General features: G+C 39.4%; 1 protein-coding gene and 1 long non-coding RNA gene across 3 annotated transcripts in view; one reads left to right on the top strand and one right to left on the bottom strand.

Annotated features, from left to right (window-relative positions):
• Window positions 1-1,059, top strand: part of LOC134795746 (uncharacterized) — a 320,791-nt gene extending 319,732 nt beyond the window's left edge. Inside the window, exon 3 of the long non-coding RNA XR_010144846.1 lies at window positions 1,036-1,059. This is a non-coding gene — a long non-coding RNA (uncharacterized LOC134795746). The remainder of the gene's footprint in view (window positions 1-1,035) is intronic.
• The window catches only part of LOC134795643 (low-density lipoprotein receptor-related protein 2), a 404,540-nt gene that overhangs the window by 193,655 nt on the left and 190,459 nt on the right, over window positions 1-20,426 (bottom strand). The window lies entirely within an intron of this gene.

The following is a 20,426-nucleotide window of genomic DNA, read 5'->3' as shown; positions in this document are numbered from 1 at the left end:
AAAATCCGTGCCTAGATATACCCGACCTAAATTGATGACCTAGTTTATCTAGATCGAAGTAAAGCCTAAATAGCCCCAAGTCGTCAGCCTTCGCGATCATCGCCGAGTGTAAACAAGCGAGCTCATCTCGGGTAATAGAAGGATTACTGAAAACGACTTAATATACTGCGTTAGCGATATATTGGATATTAATAGGCTGATATTACTCTTCATATTAAAAATGTGTTACTTTGTATGTGCCAAAACGAAACGGTTGAACATGAACAACTCCCATATTTAATATTTTCAACAGGATCAGATCATAGATGAAATTCAAGATGGCGTCCGCTTGTCACAATTTTAACCACTAGTTGGGACCTTCTGGGTTTTCAAATACCATTTTCGACATAATCCGACTAAGAATTAAGATCAGCAAGACAAAAAATGAAATAAATTTCATATATATACGAAGGAAAAAAATTACCAACTGCCCAATTCGAACTTTAAGATACGTTAATTAATAGATCTAGAAAAGTTATAGATCAGATATGTCAGTGTCAAAAGTGTAATTAGTAATTTGTTAACCCGTGCGTAGCCGGGGCGGGTCGCTAGTGCTTGATAAAGCGGAGTCTACCAAGCGGGTTGTCTGTGAAGTAAACATAATGAACAATAATTATTAGTCCATTACTCGCTGAACCATGTACGAATATGTTCTGCGCCCTTATTAAGCAGACATGTATATTGCGAGAAACAGCTTATTGCGAGAATCAGCATAAAGCGAGAAATTAAACAGCGCTTCAGGAGAGCTGGCAACAGTGAGATAAGGGTCACAGTATAGACAATGACAGTAATCCATTCCTAAGTTTATTTTATTTTTACGACGAACCCTCCGCCAAAAAGCCGCTCCCATACAATCTTTGGTGCTAAATATTGCAACACAAATAAAATAGAGCGTGTAGAAATACAGATGTAGTGCATAATTATTTTCCATCGTATTTTCACGGAAACATACGACGCGTCTTGTTATTTGAGTCAGTCTCGGTATAGTACAAAAAGTACTGAGGTTGACTGAAGTAGCATGATTAATACGAACGTTTCCGAGAAAATACGATGGAAAACAATTATGCACTACATCTGTGCCTAGGGGCTATTCATAAATTACGTCATTTCAAATGGGGGGGGGGGGGGTCTGGACATCGGATGATGGTAGCATAACGTAGGAGGAAACGGGGTCATTCGAAGCATGATTTTCGGATGATTGTAGGGGAAGGGGGGGTCAAAAATCGTCAAAAATCGATGACGTAATTTATGGACAGCCCCCTATACAGCTGTATAAAACGTTTACTCTTACAATTTCTAACAACGAAAACTAGTAACACAGCACACACTATGTATGGTGGCGGCTAGGTCCGTGTGGTTTTTAAATAAAGTATATTTACAAAACATTGTCACAGGAGTTCACAGAACTTACATTTAGGTGTAATGCGATCATAAAATCGGCGATATCTCCAGCCGGTCCGAATGGCAACCGAACTTTTCCTTATACCGGGCGTTTCCTCGTTAGGTCTTCCACTATTTACGATACGCGGAGGCACCTATACGGTTACCATCAGTTTGTCACTGACATAAACGCCGTCGAGAACGTAATTTACTTTGTATACATCTCGCTCGCACTCGCATATTAGTGCAAACGGGATGTATAGAAAGTAAATTACGTTCTCGACGGCGTTTGTGTCAGTGACAAACTGATGGTAACCGTACTAGTGTGCCTACTACCTACATTTATACCCTCACCGTGAGCATAGTCTAATAAAACATGGTCTTCCATTCCCAGAGTGACACGGGCCTACGTCACAACAACATGGCCGCTATATATAGCGCTATCGCATATTATCATATAGCGCTGTCGCATGATGACGTAGGCCCGTGTCAGTTAGGTGACCTAGAAAAGACGGGAATGGAGTACCAGGCGGAGTATATTATTATACCATGACCGTGAGTTTTGCGTGGCCTCAAACCAAAATTAAGGGCGACAAATGATTCCACAGTTAGGTGGCCACTGACGAGCCTTCCAACAGTCCAAATAGCGTGGCTGGGTCAAACAGATCACAGTGTTATGTCTTTCCTGTAGACATACACAAGAGTTAAGGGCTATAAAGGTTAATTTTCTTATTTAACCCTTATCCACGTGAAAAGGTCCTCCTTTTATTTAGAGAACTATGATAAAATCATTGCTTACATGCCCACAAGCTGTTAACTATTGCCCACAGGAGAGAAAAATGTGCTGTTCGCGATAACACACTAGTTTTCTCTCCTGTGGGCAATAGTTAACAGCTTGTGGGCATGTAAGTAATGATTTTATCATAGTTCATTAAATAAAAGGAGGACCTTTCACATGGATAAGGGTTAAATAAGAAAATTAACCTTTATAGCCCTTAACTCTTGTGTATGTCTACAGGAAAGACATAACACAGTGATCTGTTTGACCCGGCTGCAATCCAAAATCGGTCCGTGAATGTCAAAAACGTACAATGTTTAATATTAGGATGCGGTCCATTTGGATGAATCCATTGTAACGGCATCCATTTGGAAGGGTCGTCAGTGGCCTGCTTTAGCTGTGCGAGGAAGGAAGTTTCTGGAGAAACGCACAGTTGAGTACTGCCAACCATCTGTGGTGAAGATGTTTCCATCTCTTGTGTACTCGTAATAGTTTCATACGATACCTATTCTGGCCTGGGTGCCTAGCCAAGATGCCACTCGTTTGCGCTACAACAACAAAACGCTATGTCTCCCTATCGCAATAATATATATGTATGAGTGATACTGAGAAATGATTCAAGTTTCCTGGGCAAGTCTCCCGGATGCCCGCTATTAAATGTTTAAAAAATAAATAAAAAATGAGTACCTACTTCGTACTCATTTTTTTAGGGTTCCGTACCCAAAGAGTAATAACGGGACCTTATTACTAAGACTCCGCTGTCCGTCTGTCCGTCCGTCCGTCTGTCTGTCACCAGCGGCAAGAGAAATACATCATACAGGTATTTCTCTTGCCGCTATAACAACAAGTACTAAAAACAACATAAAATAAATATTTAAATGGGGCTCCCATACAACAAACGTGTTTTTTTTGTCGTTTTTTGCGTAATGGTACGGAACCCTTCGTGCACGAGTCCGACTCGCACTTGGCCGGTTTTTTTATTAGTTGCACGTACTACTATGGGTAAAAAAACATTAGTAATGTAACCTCGCGTAAAGTATTTCCAAGCGTGTTCGAGAAATACCTAATTACCTACCTATAAGCACTACCTAAGCTTCTCAAAGACGTCATCCTCCTAAAAATACCAAAGAGGATAAAGGTTATCTCACATCTGATCATTTAAGCCAGTTCTCATAATTGAAAGCCGAAATTCAAGGTTCGCAAAAAGGCCAAACGGTTTTGTGATGAACATCCTTATCTTGGCTTAGATTTTTTCTGCGGATGTTTTCCAAAAACATAGGTATTTATTTAACTAAGATTGTGATTTCTGAAAGCCAGACTTGTTGTGCATTTTAAACTAGAATATTATTGCTTAAGAAACCCACATATGCGGTAGATATGATTTCAGTATTGCGCCTTTGTGTCTTATGATTTTTTTGAAAGATCGTTAGTTGGACCTAGCTAACTCTCCATGGCAATTTTAATGACGATGTGTGGCAATGTCATCATTAATATCAAATTTCTTTGAAAATATGGCGTTTATAATGATACATCCTCATTTTGTTATATTCAAGGCGGTGTTGTTATCTTAGGTCGACTCTAGCCCTCTAGGGATCTCTATCTATTCTTTAAAATGAATCCGAACCGAATGTGATGCAAAAAACCAGACAAGTGCGAGTCGGACTCGCCCACCGAGGGTTCCGTACTTTTTAAGGTGACGTTCGGATGGATGCTGCAACAGTAATGCAGCTACAGTTGACATCCGAACCTCACCTTTAGTATTTGTTGTTATAGCGGCAACAGAAATACATCATCTGTGAAAATTTCAACTGTCTAGCTATCACGGTTCATGGGATACAGCCTGGTGACAGACAGACGGACACTCGGACAGACGGACAGACAGACAGACAGACAGACAGACGGACAGTAGAGTCTTAGTAATAGGGTCCCGTTTTTACCCTTGGGTACGGAACCCTAAAAAATCATCAATTAAATAGGAAATAAACTACAAATCATCAAATTATATGCCAACTTGTAATACCTACTTCACAACAAAAATAAAAATTGTTACTTATTTGCTGTGTTCGTTGTTGTTTCAAGGAGATTACGTGCAACGCGAACGCCTTTTAAAAGACAGTCATCTGACATCGAACAAGAATTCAAAGTCAAGACTTAAGAACACATATGTTGAATCATCGAGAGCGTGGAATTGCATATGTAGTAGTATTGTTTGTTTACAGGCATTCTATATTTGAATTTTCTATTTTCTTGTACTATCAGCATACAACCACTACAAATGCAATTCCATCTTCTCGATTATTCAACTATATCATTGTTTGTTTTACCCTGCAAATATTGGGCCCGATTCGGATAGACATAGACATCTATTAGACATCTTTTAGACATCACCAAGATACGATAACAATATGTTTAAGATCTAACCTGTCAAATTTGACATTTGCGCGATTCTGGAGATACTGTTGAACTATTTCCACAGGATATGACTTAGAGATCCAATTCACATCTAATAGATATCTTACTCTATCTAACGTAAAAGTGACATTGGTTGCCCGAATTGCGCTGCAAAAGAGAACTAGTTGATATCTAAACTATAACGTATCTAGAATGGATCTAGTACAAGTCGTGTCTAAGTTCGAATACGGCAGACTGTCTTGGAATTCGTGTAGAAGATACAAGGAAAATAAGTGTTATTTTTCCTCTAATGTTTTCTTTTCCATTGTTTTCTCGACATTACTCTTCAAATATTCGTAATATGTTTTTTTCTATGCTATATACGATATTTATTATGAACATAATATGTTTGAGATGAATTGATGATACAAAATTACCTACACTTGTAATTTTAAATCGTAAAATAATGAAGTTTTACGTAAAATAATGAAGTAAGTAAGTACCTACTTACTAAACTAAATATTTTGCATAATTTGTGAGCGCCAAGTTTTTTATAAATTAAAGTAAACCAAAATAATCGCAAAAAACGCTCTTAGATCCCGCAGTACCTAACAATATCGATAGTCACTTGTAACAGTACTCGCGCGCATTCTTGCGGCGATGCCTGGCACGGGCTGGTACGGTCCTCCACTCCCCACTACACTAACACCGACCTTAACCACTACGACTTACGGCTCAAAATAATTAAGCATATTCACGTCAGTCGAAGCGACAGGGCTCACTCGTACATAAACGTAATTTGAACGTTAAATTTCGAACGCTACGGTTCGAATTCGATATCGTTATTTAAGTTGCACACATGGACGCTTAAACCAGCTGCTCAACTGAGTTTCAACTCTATTTACTTGCAGTTCAAGTGCATTTTTGTTTGGGGTTTAATGAATACAGAATGTAAACATTAAGCAAGTCGTTTAAATGAATGTGTTAGTTTTGTTTGTATGTTGTTTTGCGTGTGAGACGGCGTGACAAACGGTGAATGGCTGATGGATGGAGCCCTTACGGTCGGACTATTGTGTGATCCATCAAAATTAGGCGTCTAAAGATTACGAAATGGTACAAATGAAAGGTAAAGCGGCTGTTTAGATGCGATCGGTAATCTGAGTGCGTAAAGTTCATCTTCCCAGCCTACTAAAGTTAGACCAAGCTAAGTTGGCAGCGTTTTTGATAGCCCAGTCTGTGCAAGTGTTATTTAAACGTCATAATTTCATAGAAGTTTGACGTTTAAAATAACACTTGCACGATTTGGGCTATCAAAATCGCTGCCAACTTAGCTTGGTCTAACCCTAAAACGCATGCACATATACCGCATTTCATGTAGGGATTGCAATCCGGTCCGGCGGATCCGGTAATCCGGCCGGATCCGGCAAAATTCACCGGATCCGGTAAAGGGAATCAAAGCGCTAAAATATAAAATAACAGCTTAAAACACTGCTAAAATTTAAAAATTTTCGCCAGTATTCGAATTTTCTCGCTCGCAAACAGCAACACAACAACTTGTGTGTTAGTTGACGCCAGTCTTCTGGCCGACGAAATATGTGTGGTTCGTAGCGTTGAGATTTCCGTGCACCGTAAGTACTGGATTGGTTTATATTCAATTTATTGTGTTGTTACATTGTAATTTAATGTACTTACATGGTCTTTCGTTATATTTTGTACAAACCATTATACCCCAGTTATAATAAGTGTTACCTGCATTTAAAATATAATGAATAAATATTTATAAAACTTCATTCAGCACTTCAGCAGTTAAGTTAAATGTTTTGTCGAATTAAAAGTAATTAGAGGAATATATGTTGACTTTTGACGACCGGTCTGACCTAGTGGGTCACTATTTCATGTGTTTATGTTACCAGATAAATAGTTTTTGAGTTATGTAAGGGCCAAAATTTGCTCTAAACAGTTCGTGTCATATACCTAATAGGGTCATAGGTATTTGTTGAATTTGGCTTGACACACTGACTCGTGTACAGATATCAGCATATTAGCAAAATACACATAACACTATTATTGACAAATTTGAAATTACACCTATTATAAATGTACCGCCGCGTCCGAAGTTCTGATATTCAACTATGGAAACATTTTAAAAGTACTTAGGTACTAGAAATATTATTTGATTGCTATTTATTTTGCTAGTACTTCCCCATTTATGCTACATTTACTCAATTTTATGCTACTTTTTACTTAACATAAAATATCTTAGGTAATTTAGCACTGTCCACAAATTATGCAAATATTCTGCAATGATGTCATCCTTTTAATGTATTGGATATTCTCAAGGAACAATGTTAGAACTATTCGCATAGAAAATGATCGATCGGATAATTAGTATCGGAAATTGCCGCATAAAATGTTACAAATGTGCCAATATATCATTTACGGTGGAAGTGAGCAATTTTAAAGAAAATTTTGTAACAATTTATGGTATAATTTAAACTGAAAACATGTAATATACCTACTACCCATGTAATATGTACGTTGGCTCGTTGGGTGGATGATATTCGGAAAATCGCAGGGCACTTTTGGACGAGACTAGCCCAGGACCGGGATAAGTGGCGTACACAAAGAGAGGCATAGGTATCCTCAGCTGTGGGCGACTGAAGGCTAGAATGATGATGAGGATGATAGGTACCTACTACAGAAAATTGACCCTGCAACAGAAGAAAATGTGCACCAGAAACTATAGAGCTAGCCGCGATAGCTGAAGGAAGACGCCGGTTCGAATCCGGCCTTGGACACGGAGAATTGATATTTTTATAGTTCTTATTACCTATAGGACCTTCGGCCATCTAAGCAGGACAGGGCCAGATAGCCTAGAAAGGCTCTTTATTACTGCATGGCCGCATGGCAAGGAAGCGTAAGGGTGGGCGTATGGCCACGCGTTGTTGGCGGGCAGAATATCCATCAATGGCCACTGCATCCCTGACGGATGATTGTTGCAACGCTGTGTCAAGAGCGGTTGAGACGGCCAATGCATTTCCGCCTATGGCTATACAAGCCTATCGCTGCACGGCACTTCTTGCCGCATAATTCGCATGTGTGTATTTGTTGAGCCTCTGGATCTGAGACCAGGCTACCAGCCCGATGACGCCTGTGCCTTTTTTGTCTTAAGTTTTCCAGCCACCCTTCGTCGTGCTTCTTCACTCCCACGCATAGGTCTCTACGCCACTCGGGTCTCATTGCAGCACGTTCCTCCCAGCCGTCGGTACCGATGCCAAAATAACGTCAGGGATCAAACGCCACATTGCAGGCTAGCATGCACTAGGCTCAAGACAGAGCGGCTTGGAGAGTACTGGTGAAAAGTGTCCACATTCGTCACGTCACTCAGCCATGAGGATACGACAAAGAAGATAAGACTATAGGACGTAAATTCTATTTCAGTTTAAAAATTAACAGACAATGAATCATTGTTTGTAAATTTTTCTAAGGATTACTTATGTTATTGTTTGCAAGAATTGTAGGTTAAACTAATGATATAATGATGTCATCAGCTTAGAGATCGGATGTCGCCGTAATGTCTGTGTTTTTCCAATGCAGAATTCCATGCGTGTATGGGTAGTATGTACCTATCTCGTAAACGATGTAAGTACCTACTTTAAAATCAAATAAATGATAAATAAATAAATATTATAGGACAATTTTATACATATCAACCTAGTCCCACAGTAAGCTGAATAAGGCTTGTGTTAAACGGCCTCCTAGCCTAGTCGATAGTGACCGTGCCTATGAAGCAGGAGGTCCCGGGTTCGAATGCTGGTAAGGGCATTTATTTGTGTGTTATCACAAGTATTTGTTCCTGGGTTATGGATGTTTTTTTATGTATATAAGTGTATATATTATGTGTGTATATTACACCACAAAATCGAACGTGAGGTCGCGGCAAACCTCGACGGCGTTGGCGAGACGACCTCGACGCCTTTGACATGAACTGGTGCGAGACGGGTCAAGACCGGGATACGTGGAAAGGGAGGAGGGAGGCCTTTGCCCAGCAGTGGGACACTCTAGGCTCATATAAATAATATTATATATATCTTATAGTAACCACAACAAGCCTTATTGAGCTTACTGTGGGACTAGGTCGATCTGTGTAAAATTGTCCTATAGTATTCATTTATCTGCTTGAAGATCGCCTTGTGAATGTGAGCCGTCCCAATCCATACATTCGAAATTATGGTCTCGTTGAAAAAAAAAACTTCGATTGTGTGGCGGCGGTTAGGTTCTTATGACGCTTCAACAGCTGTATCACTAATGATACTAAATATTACCCAGTGTGTTTATCAGACAGTGTTGTAGTAAAATAAACAACTGGAATTACCAGAAACGATCGTGACTCGCCATGTTCAAGGTTGATTATCCGCATACACTTTTTCCTTGTCAGATACATCATTATAAAAAAAAAGTCTGTATCTTTAGGTACTTAAATAAAAGCAAACAAATAATTTGTACATTTTCGGGTAGTTATAACATTTATTGATTAACCAACCAAACACAAAACCGCCTGGATCTGTCACTGAACGACCTGACTTTAACTTACATTATTTGATCATGTAATGTTTTCATCTACCCTCAACTGGCTTAAGGGGCCATTTGAGGGTAGATTTCGTTTACTTCTATTTAAATAACTAAAGATACAGAGTACATAATAGAGAACTCCGAGCTCTTTTAGAATGGAAAACGCGAAGATAAGAAGGTTATCTTATCTCGCTCATGCATTTATGCACCTCGTTTTTCGCCATGCATTCGAGGCTACAGGATAGTGCAGAAAACAAGTAGGTACAGTACAGACGCCATCAGATATATCCGAACGGCCGAGGTGCTCATAAATATCCGAACTCGCACTTAGCGCCTTGACAATAGAGACGCGTTCAGATATTTGTGAGCACATTGGCCGCTCCGATGTAGGTATCTGATGGAGAAATAGTCGTGACGAGCGTTATTTCAAGGCCCACCTCGTGGTCAAACGTGGAATAATTACTCCATTGTACCTATCCATGATTTATTATCAGCCTCGGTACATACAACTCCAAGTGGTACAAAATGATACTAGAGAGTAGTCTGGACTTGAAGTTGAAATTTAGTCCATGGGGTCCCAGCGCGCACAAGTTGTTTGCAGAAATGGCGAAGCGTCTGGTTGACGTAACTGGTGACCGAAGAGCTGGCGGCTACCTCGCACAACGCATCAGCATTGTGATACAGCGAGGAAATGCCGCCAGCATCCTTGGTACAATGCCTCAAGGGCCTATTTTATTTAGATTTAAGCTAGTTATTAAGTAAGTTTAGTAGTACCACTGTATATATCTTTCAGTAGAATCAAGTCATGAAAATAATTAAAAATATTAATCCCTGCACCTCAATTTGTTTTGGAAACTCAAAACCCCATACAAATTGACACTTAACGCAAACGCATAGTTACGTCACGTCAGTTTTGTAGTTTCATTATCGAATTTTACTCTAGGGATACAAATTTACCCGAACACACCTATCTCGTTTCCAAAGTCGAGTCGAGTAGCTCTAATGACACCTACTCGACTTTGACATGTCATATCATATCAATTGTGCATCCAAATTTTCCATGGCACAGAGAACTCGCAGCAGGGAAACATCTCACTTGTATGCTCTAATGACACCTACTCGACTTTGACATGTCATATCAATTGTGCATCCAAATTTTCCATGGCACAGAGAACTCGCAGCAGGGAAACATCTCACTTGTATGCTTTTAGAGCATTAGCCGTCGCTAATAACTCCGTGTGTACACTAATTAGCACGTATTAGGGAGCCGCGACGCAAAATACAGAGTAACAGTACGAAAGTTAGAATTTTGAATCGGCCATTTTATAAGTACCTACTAACTGCTCAACTTCTTGGAGCCTAGAGGTTAATATAAAGCTGAAATGTATTTTCTCAGGTAAGTTTCGGCTTGTAGGTGGCTAGAGAATAAATGTTTGTTTTTTTTACTCCCTATATACGACTACAAATATACAAATACCTATCATGTTTTAGTGAAAAACTTATATCGGCTACGACTTGTAGTGCAAGGAAAAGTCGAAGGCACAAGGCGCGGTAGATAACCAATGCGTTGGTCAGACCTAGTCAAAAATGCACGCAATGGACCAATCCTCCGTAATTTCATAGAAGTATGACGTTTAAAATAAAACTTGCACTGCATGGGCTATCAAAGTCTCTACGGACTTTTCTTGGACTAATTCTAATGAAATTGTCGCCCTTGTAACCTACTGTATTCATTTACTGTGACCACGGATGTCAACGCGTTTGACAAATTAATGGCACTAAGTGACGAATACTGGATTCGCATTGAAACTCCTAGGTACCTACCTACATCATATATTACATATAGTTATGTATATGTACGCTTGATGGCGTTAATCAATTATCTAGGGTCTCTAAGGAGCTAAGGACTATGTATGTTAATGCCTAATGGCACAAGGGAAATATATTTATGACTGACTTCATCATCTTCCTTGCGTTATCCCGGCATTTTGCCACGGCTCATTTCCTGGGGTCCGCTTGGCAACTAATCACAAGAATTGGCGTAGGCACTAGTTTTTACGAAAGCTACTGACATCTGACCTTATAACCCAGAGGGTAAACTAGGTCTTATTGGGATTAGCCTTTTATGACTGACTTATGCAAATATTTAAATTTCAAATATCTTATATTCCTAATTAAATACTCAAGTTACAGCTGATGTAGTGCATAATTATTTTCCATCGTATTTTGACGGAAACGTACGAACGTGTCTTGCTATTTCAGTCAGTCTCGGTACAAAAAGTACTGACGTTGACTGAAGTAGCATGACAAATACGAACGTTTCCGAGAATATACGATGGAAAACAATTATGCACTACATCGTAAATACATCAATTAACAAGCAAGTAACAATTTTAATTACATTCTAACGCCTACACAAATTAAAAGTCTACAAAATTAAGACGTACTTAAAGCAATTAAAATTCTTACATAATAAACAAAATGCAAATCACGCTCTTATACAATCGCAATTTAACATTAAACACTATGCAGTTAGCATAAGTCATAAAAAACAAACAATGTAAATAAAAATACAATCAAAAACCATTCTTACCTCTTTTTAATAAAGTTCACCTAAACCGCACAGGTAAAGTAGCGTAGCTCAGGGCCTACCGCGAACACCGAAGTTAACACCATCTTTCTCTGTCGCTCTAATAACGTCTTAATTGGAGTAAAAGAGACACATTCCCGCAATTTGCGAACTTCGGTGTTCGCGGTAGCCCTTTCGAATTGTCTGCATTTTTAGACAAAGCAATTTGAATTCTACGCCATTGTAATACGGTCCCGGGTAATTGACATGCAAAGAGGTGAAGGCCCAAGTACCGTTGCCGCGGGGTGAATGAACTCGCGTGGGAATACGATCTTTGCGTAGAACAAATATATAGCCAATATGTGTGTAGAAAATATTATCAAATAGAAATCATAGACGAGGTACGTTATTTTTATTTTTTTGCGTAATTTTTTAGAGTTGAAAGGAAAAAGGGCACTTCTGAAAACTAGTTAATTTTTTCACTTTTAATCATTTTAAAATAGAAAAAACCGGACAAGTGCGAGTCGGACTCGCCCAACGAGGGTGCTTTTTAGTATTTGTTGTTATAGCGGCAACAGAAATACATCATCTGTGAAAAATTCAACTGTCTAGCTATCACGGTTCATGAGATACAGCCTGGTGACAGTCTGTCTGTCTGGACAGACGGACAGCGGAGTCTTACTAATAGGGTCCCGTTTTTACCCTTTGGGTACGGAACCCTAAAAAGTGACACGAAACATTAATCATAAGCTATGTTGTGATTAATAGAGTCAGGCTAAGCTAACTCTGCACCGTATGTGATAGCACAGAGTGTACAAGTGTTTGAATTTTGACGTTTATGATAACATTTCCACACTCTGTGCTATCAAACTTCAAAACTAATATATTATGTGTAATAAGTACTCATATTTCTATGAAACGAGCTAATCGTGAACCTTTATTCAAAGGTACCTTATATTATAGTATAGGCCAATCAAATTAGATCCAAAAAAAGCGTTTTGAGGAATTAATTCCCAGCAAGCTGGAAATCATTTGAATACCTTCATTTGGTCCTAAATGCGTATAATACAAGTTTACTCCATCCCAAGAGGTGTGGATAAATTTTGGGAGCTTTTAGGAGATACATTTTAAACCTTGGATTGACAAAACCACTCGATGTAGAAATAAGGAATCCTCCATCAATTACAATGTCACTACTAGCAAGGTTGTTGTGGATCAGATACTGGTGAAAAATATTACCGGATTTTAACACGATTTAATACCAAAAAAAAGAAATTCAAAGTGGCGGCCATTTTATACAATCTTTGACTACGAATTCATATTAAGGTATCTTTCGGATCCTCAGATGTCAATTTTTATAACGATTACAGCAAATTTTCCGTCGGATGTACCGTTTTTGAACTACAAGCAAAAAACAGAAAATTAAATTAAATTAAATAAAATTAAATAATTATTTATTTCAGAAATTAAATTTCCATAATATATTAGTAGCTTATATTTTCTTTATTTATTTTTCGTCTTAAGTTAGGGTTGTTATAATATGAATATAAAAGTAAAATATAAAAACACTTACAAAACAATAAAAAATACATATAAACACATTATAAAAAACCTAACCTAGGGTGCCGCCGGCAGCGGAGCTTGGCCCAAGCTGCCGGTGGTCAGGGCCGCAGAGTGAGGAACCGACGTACTATACGCGCCGTGTCCAATATTACCGCCTTCTGCATCTGACCCTTGATCCAACCACCCAGCGAGAGTCTCTCTAGGTGTTGGTCGAGACTCTTCGCTATGAGACCGTTCGCTGACACAACTATCGGAACAATGATCGTCGAGTCAACATCCCACATGGCGGTAATCTCGTGAGCTAAGTCTAGGTACTTGCTGGACTTGTCCTTCTCGGCCTTCACGAGATTCTCATCATGGGGGATGGTGACGTGGGCGAGCACGGCCCGGCGCTGCGATCGGTCTATCAGCACGATGTCAGGCTTATTGGCGACAATAGTCCTGTCAGTGATGATAGATCGATCCCAATAGAGCGTGGCACGACCATTCTCGAGAACAGGCGCAGGTAAGTACTTGTAGTACGGTACTTCGCGGTCCACAAGGCCGTATAGAAGAGCAAGTTGCTGGTGAATAATCCTGGCTACGAGATTATGTCTGTGCAAGCTTAGCTTATTATTATTACTCTTAACCTATGTTAGTGACTATCTATGTTATGTGCTTTATTTAACTTCTATAAACATGTAGGCTACTCCAGTACTCCCAGAAAGCGCCATCTATCCTGTCTGCTACAGTGGCTAGGAGACTGTTGGCGCTGCCGCGTACGCGCCGCATCAGCGACGCCACCCGCTTGCGCATGATGGCGTGGAAGCCGTCGGTGCGCGCCTCCGCGAACATACCGCTAGCGCTGCAATAGCGCGGCAGCCCCAACAGCATCCTAAAAGCGTTATTATATTGGACGCGTAGGGCGCTGTAAGCTTTTTGAGTAAAGTTGATCCATAGGCTGCAGGTGTAAAATGACTGGCAGTACGCCTTAAAAAGGGTGATTTTAACGTTGCTAGTACACCTTGCGAACCTGCGAAAGAAAAAGAGAAAAAAAAAATTCCACAACTCCTGGAATGGAGCAAACTCGGATTACACTAATTTAGAACCAAATGGCGATAAATGTCTCTAGCTTCTGGTTCCGCACAGTCTGAAACCATCGACACGAGAAGAAGAAGAACCATATGAAGATTAGTTTATATAAATTATTTATTGTATGTAATATAATGTGTATTAAGTATATCATATTAATTGTATGTAGTATATTATGTAGGTATTAGCTTTAGTGATTAGTAGCACCGCCCACAATCTCTCTGCTTTGCCTTAAGGTTGACTGGTAGAGAATGCTTTTGGCATTAAGTCCGCCTTTTGTACGATAAGTTTTCTTTTGTGCAATAAAGTTTAAATAAATAAATAAATAAGATATTAAGACGATTTCCAGCTTGCTGGATAAAATCTTATTTGACTGGCCTAATACCTTATAACGAGAACCTATTCATGTATTCATAGACCCGCCTTTATCTGATCTAATCATTACTCGTATGAGTTATTGGGTAAGCGTATAGGTACCTCTGTATACAGGCTGTTATTTTCATGAAGAGGGGTCTAACGCAAAATTGTAGTTTTTATATATCAACGGCAAATGCCATGAAAAAAAAGTTTTTGGCAAAAATTTAATTTTTGGTACAAGCTTTTATCGCTGACTGTTCTTTTCTTACGACAGACAACTAATACTCATCGAGACAATTCTAAAAACCCCTAACACAATTAGGTTGCGTTGTTTCATCACAGAGTTCCTATGGCCACCTCCTGTCTCCATCATCAGATCAGTTCGACAGTACCATATTATTGTATTGTCATCAGAACTACATACAGCTGCCAATTTTCATGACGCTACGATCCTTGGAAGATGATTAAATTAGTTACCTTAGATTCCATTACATAGTTAGTTACATACTGGTCGACCTAATAAAAGCTTGTTAAAAATCACACGTAAAATACTGAAAATAGACTATATGTTTGTAAGGGCAAACTCAAACCAAAACCTTAAAAGGTTTTGACCTCGATAGAAATAGACAGACAGACGGACAGACGGACGAACAACAAAGTTCCGTTTTTTCTTTTTGAGGTACGGAACCCTAAAAAATCACGAAAACAGCTCGCGCGATGGCCAAATCTTATGTCGCAAGTTCCGCGCGGCGGCGGCGCGCCATATATATATGTACTATGTGCTTTACTTATTTACCTAGTGCATAATTATTTTCCAACATATTGTCACGGAACCATTGGTCACGAGGTGAATATAGAGCTGCGTTTCCACCACAGGTGTGCGAGGATGCGTGACGAGGGTCGTGTTTATTACAAACCAATTTTTTAATATGGTCAACTAGAGCTGCGCTGAGCAAGGATAGGTAAATGAAGTCATTCTATTGGTTCATAACAAACCCATCCCTCGCAACGCATCTTCGTACATCTCTGGTGGAAACGCAGCCTAATATACCTGTGAGTCATACTGAAATATGAGACAAATCCCAATGTCACGATTAAAAATAAGAAAATAATTTTGTGAATTCAACTTCAAAGGGGTGAAAATTATGTTGACATTTTTTAACGTTTTCTGCGCGGGCAGAAGTCGCGGGTAGACACTTAATTGTATTCCATATTACTCCAATGTTTATTTGTGACGTTATCTATGAAAAGGGACTCAATATCGATGGCGATTACGCCATTATTATCGATGCTCCGATATAAATACAATGCCGCGCGACGCTGTGCGGCGTAAGCGCCATCGACAATAAGGTCCCTTTTCATAGAAAATGTCTCATTTAGACACTACAAGATGTAGATAAGAATAGACAACATTTCCCCATTTCCTCATGTTATGTTAAATCAAGTTTGGCGAAGCATTGCGGAATCGCGAGGGGCTCTTAAAAGATATAATATAAATAATGTTCGCTATTCTCGCAGTTCTTTTATTCTGGCCACATAGTGGATATAGTCAAGAACACTCAGCACAGTCCACAGCAAAAGTACCTTAGAGGTGAGATAACTTTTTGAAGTGAAAACTTCTTTAGCGGCGCTGTGCACTTTTTGTGATGGGGAAAAAATGTTAAACTCGCGACAGGTCACGTGATCGTAAGATTCGTAAGACGTAAGACGGACACGTGACCTGGTCGGAAAACTGTTACAATGTCATTGAGTGTTCACTTCTGCCGGCACTCCCGGAGTGCAACCCGTTGTTTTTTTTTATTGGAGGCAAACAAGCAGAATCGCCTGATGGTAAGCGATTACCGTTACCCATGGACACCAGCAATACCAGAGTGGTTGTAAGTGCGTTGCTGGCATTTAAGATCTCTTTTCTTAAAGGTTGTATCAGTCTGAAAACTCTGAAAATACCGCAAGCGACAACAGTTCATTTCACAATCAGTTTTCACGATTTAAGTACGTTTTTACCGTATCTTTTGGATTATATGTAAAAGTTTTTAATGTAATAATCCCAATAGGTAATCATTTAGCCAACATTGATTAAAAAATAGACTTCAAAACTTTTTTCGATACCATAACTTTTTTATTAAGTAGATTCGTATGTTTAGCAATAAAAATGCATAAGTATAAATTCATAGTACGATTCTCACAGAATAAATTACTAGGTACAGAAGGTTCACTCTCTAACAAAACGTGTCTATTACGACGACATATATGGACGCAAGATGACGCAAGCGCGAGCAGGCGTCCGTTCCGTAGCGGTGCGCGACAACTACTACTGCTATAGACACCAAAATTGGTGTGGGCCGCATGCTTGTAGCGACGCGACGAAATCGCGGAGTGAGCCACTCCTGCCCTAGCCAGTGACTTTTCCCACTTTTCTTCACAAAAAAACCTCTGTTTTTCATAGTCTGTGAAACGCGAGTAAGTAACACTAATGACGGTGAAGCTCAATCATGTGAGTGCGAGACGGACTTATACGAGATGAACTTGTTAGAGAAGAGCGGAAAACATAAGTACCTACATAACTATATAGTAGTACATCAGTTCATGATATGTCTTAACAACAAGGCATAAATCTTAAGGTACACGAATTCAGTGTTAAACATGATCTTGTTTTTCATTCATGCGTCGCGCTCTTAACAATGCGTTAAAACTAAAAATGGAAATATAATAACTTTTTATAGTACGTAGCGTAGGTACGTACCTCCATAAGAAAGAAAAAATATGGACAGTTCAAATTGAAATACCTCCATAATGAAAGAAAGAAAGAAAAAAAAATGTTCAGGACGCTTAGCTTAAGCGCGCACCACGATTTTAGTTTTTGCGACACGATTTTAGAATCGCGCTGTAATATATCGCAGAAAATTCACTGCGCGCACTGCGATGAAAAAGTCGCGGTTTGTTCATTCTCAACATGGATTTCGTACCAGTCGTTTGTCATGAAACGTTGTCTTTAATATGTGATCGCTGTATGACTTTGAGTATTTATACCACAAAGGTGATCTCCTTCTATTTCCATAATTAAATGGTCAACATCTAGCGTCTTCAGCAGCAGGTTCCGACATGTTGACGCTTGGAGAGCGATATGCCGACTGAGGTCCGGGTGCGATTTTATTATCGCAGTGCGCGCGGGGCCATACAACTCCGTATGCCGCAATTCACTTTGCGACAATCGCGTCGCGAGCAGTCGCGGAAAAATGTGACAAATCACAATTTTAAAATCGCTGCGATTTTTTTGTCGCATATGCGCGCACTGCCATATAAACACATACGTTACATTTCTGCGACTAAATTATCGCGCGACAAAAAGTCGTGGTGCGCGCTTGGCCTTACAGTATTGCTTAAATCTAATACAACACTTAATTTTTATGTATAGGAGGTTGCATATGTACTGGCACAATCTATCGACGGTGGAAATTTCAAATGTCGTAAGGGACATTTACTGTCTAATGTAATGTCAATATCTCAAAAATATATATAGTTTCTACCTAAAACTCGCCTTGACTATCAGTTCCACTTATTCTGCTGTGAACCAAAATGTTCTTCGAATATCATGACCACATCGATCGAATACATAATTTATACCACATCGGTGGCAAACAAGCATACGGCCCGCCTGATGGTAAGCAGTCACCGTAGCCTATGGACGCCTGCAACTCCAGAGGTGTTACATGCGCGTTGCCGACCTTTTAAAAACCTGTACACTCCTTTTTTGAAGAACCCCATACTGTAGAGTGTAGACCCTCGGGAAAACAAATAATAAAAAATAATAATTATGAAAAAAGCTCCGTGAAAAATATATTTTTTCAATTCTCCGGCCGGAAAGCGTCAACGTTCGGGCCGCTGCGCTAAACAAAGTTACCGCTTTCCGGCCCCACCAGGAAAGGAAATCAACTATTCCTAATGACACCTTTCTAGAATTTCAGTAGTTCGAACAACCTTTTTCATTCCATATTGACCAGAAGCCCTAGTGTAAATTTCATTCGACAGCGTGACGTGCGTTATGTCTATTTTTGTATGGGATTTTGAACAGCGCGCCAAGCGGGACGTTTTGGGAACTCAAAATCCCATACAAAATGACACTTTTAACGCAAGCGCGTACGTCACGTCACTCATTCTTTCTCGCGTTGTCCCGGCACTTTGCCACGGCTCATGAATAGGCTAGATGACTAATTTTTATTTATGGTATCAATCGATCAGGTTTGTTTTTAGGATCAAATGTCTATATGGGACCCATTCCATTAAAGCAATACAAAAGTCAGAAATGATAGTCAAAGTCCGAGAGTCGTACTCCACTCGTGAAACGCCTCGAACAAAACGATATGTGACCGTGACGTCAAGGTCACTGAGAGTCCATCTTGAAGTATGAGTGGTATGAACAAAACAAGAAAATTGCGATTTTGTAGGTGAAATGTTGCGTTTATGTATATAGTTTCCATACAATCTTTTTTTGGATAAAATGTGAGTAATCGAAAGGTATCCTTATTATTGTCGTTTTTGGAAGTTGAAAAAAAACTTTCAGGTGCTGTACTTTTGTATTATTTCCATATATTTTTTTAATATCCAGAATAATGTGATCAATTGCTCATTTGCTATCTATTTTACTAGATTTTGTTGTAAAATTCAACATGTGTCATCATCCCTATTGACGTAGGCACTAGTTTTTACGAAAGCGACTGCCATCTGACCTTCCAACCCAGAGGGTAAACTAGGCCTTATTGGGATTAGCCCGGTTTCCTCACGTTGTTTTTCTTCACCGAAAAGCGACTGGTAAAAATATTGAATGATAATTCGTACATAAGTTCCGAAAAACTCATTAGTACGAGCCGGGGTTAGAACCTGCGACCTCCGGATTGAAAGTCGCACGCTCTTACCGCTAGGCCACCAGCGCTTACGTCAACGCTGTCGAATGAAATTTACACTAGGCACTCCCCGGGTACCAGAACCATGAAGTCAAGCCATTTACAAACACCTTTTCCACACAACGACCACATTATTTTAAATGTCACTTGAAATCCTCAATTTGCACTTCATTCTAACACGCAGGCGTCTCTTTCTTGCTTGTGTAGAGTGGTAAATAGTCGTCTCTGTCGCACATTATTATTTTTTATGGGGCCATTGGAAAGTGCATCGCTCGTTACTGGAAACGACGCTAGAGCGGTATTTGAACTTAAAAATGTTTTTTTTTTAGATTTGACAGGCGTTTTTAGATATAAGAACAGGCGTTTTTTATTAATATTATGACGTTTAAAATTATTCTCTTCACTTTCGGCCCGAATCGAACTTTTACGTCAAAAATTTGCCAAAGATACGGTATGGATCGGATATGTCAGTGTCAATCAAAAGTGACTTTTTTGCTCGAAGACACGTCATTTTTGACACTGACATATCCAATCCATGTCGTATTTAGCAAATTTTTGACGTATCTTAAAGTTCGAATCAGGTCGTTTGTTAGAGTCAAATCAGTGCAAAGTTAGTTTAGACGGGCTCTATCTAATCAAAATTTAGAAATTTTAAATCTTTACCACTAATTATTTCGCATTAGAGTTAGAGCAAGAAAAGTCTGCAGCGATCTTGATAGCCGACGCAGTGCCACTGTTATTTATACGTCATAATTTCATAGAAGTTTGACGTTTAAAATAACACTTGCACTGCGTAGGCTATCAA

Source organism: Cydia splendana, chromosome 12 (assembly GCF_910591565.1).
Source record: "Cydia splendana chromosome 12, ilCydSple1.2, whole genome shotgun sequence".
NCBI lineage: Eukaryota > Metazoa > Arthropoda > Insecta > Lepidoptera > Tortricidae > Cydia > Cydia splendana.
The sequence above is the reverse complement of the archived record's forward strand: the minus strand, read 5'-3'. Positions and strand labels throughout refer to the sequence as shown.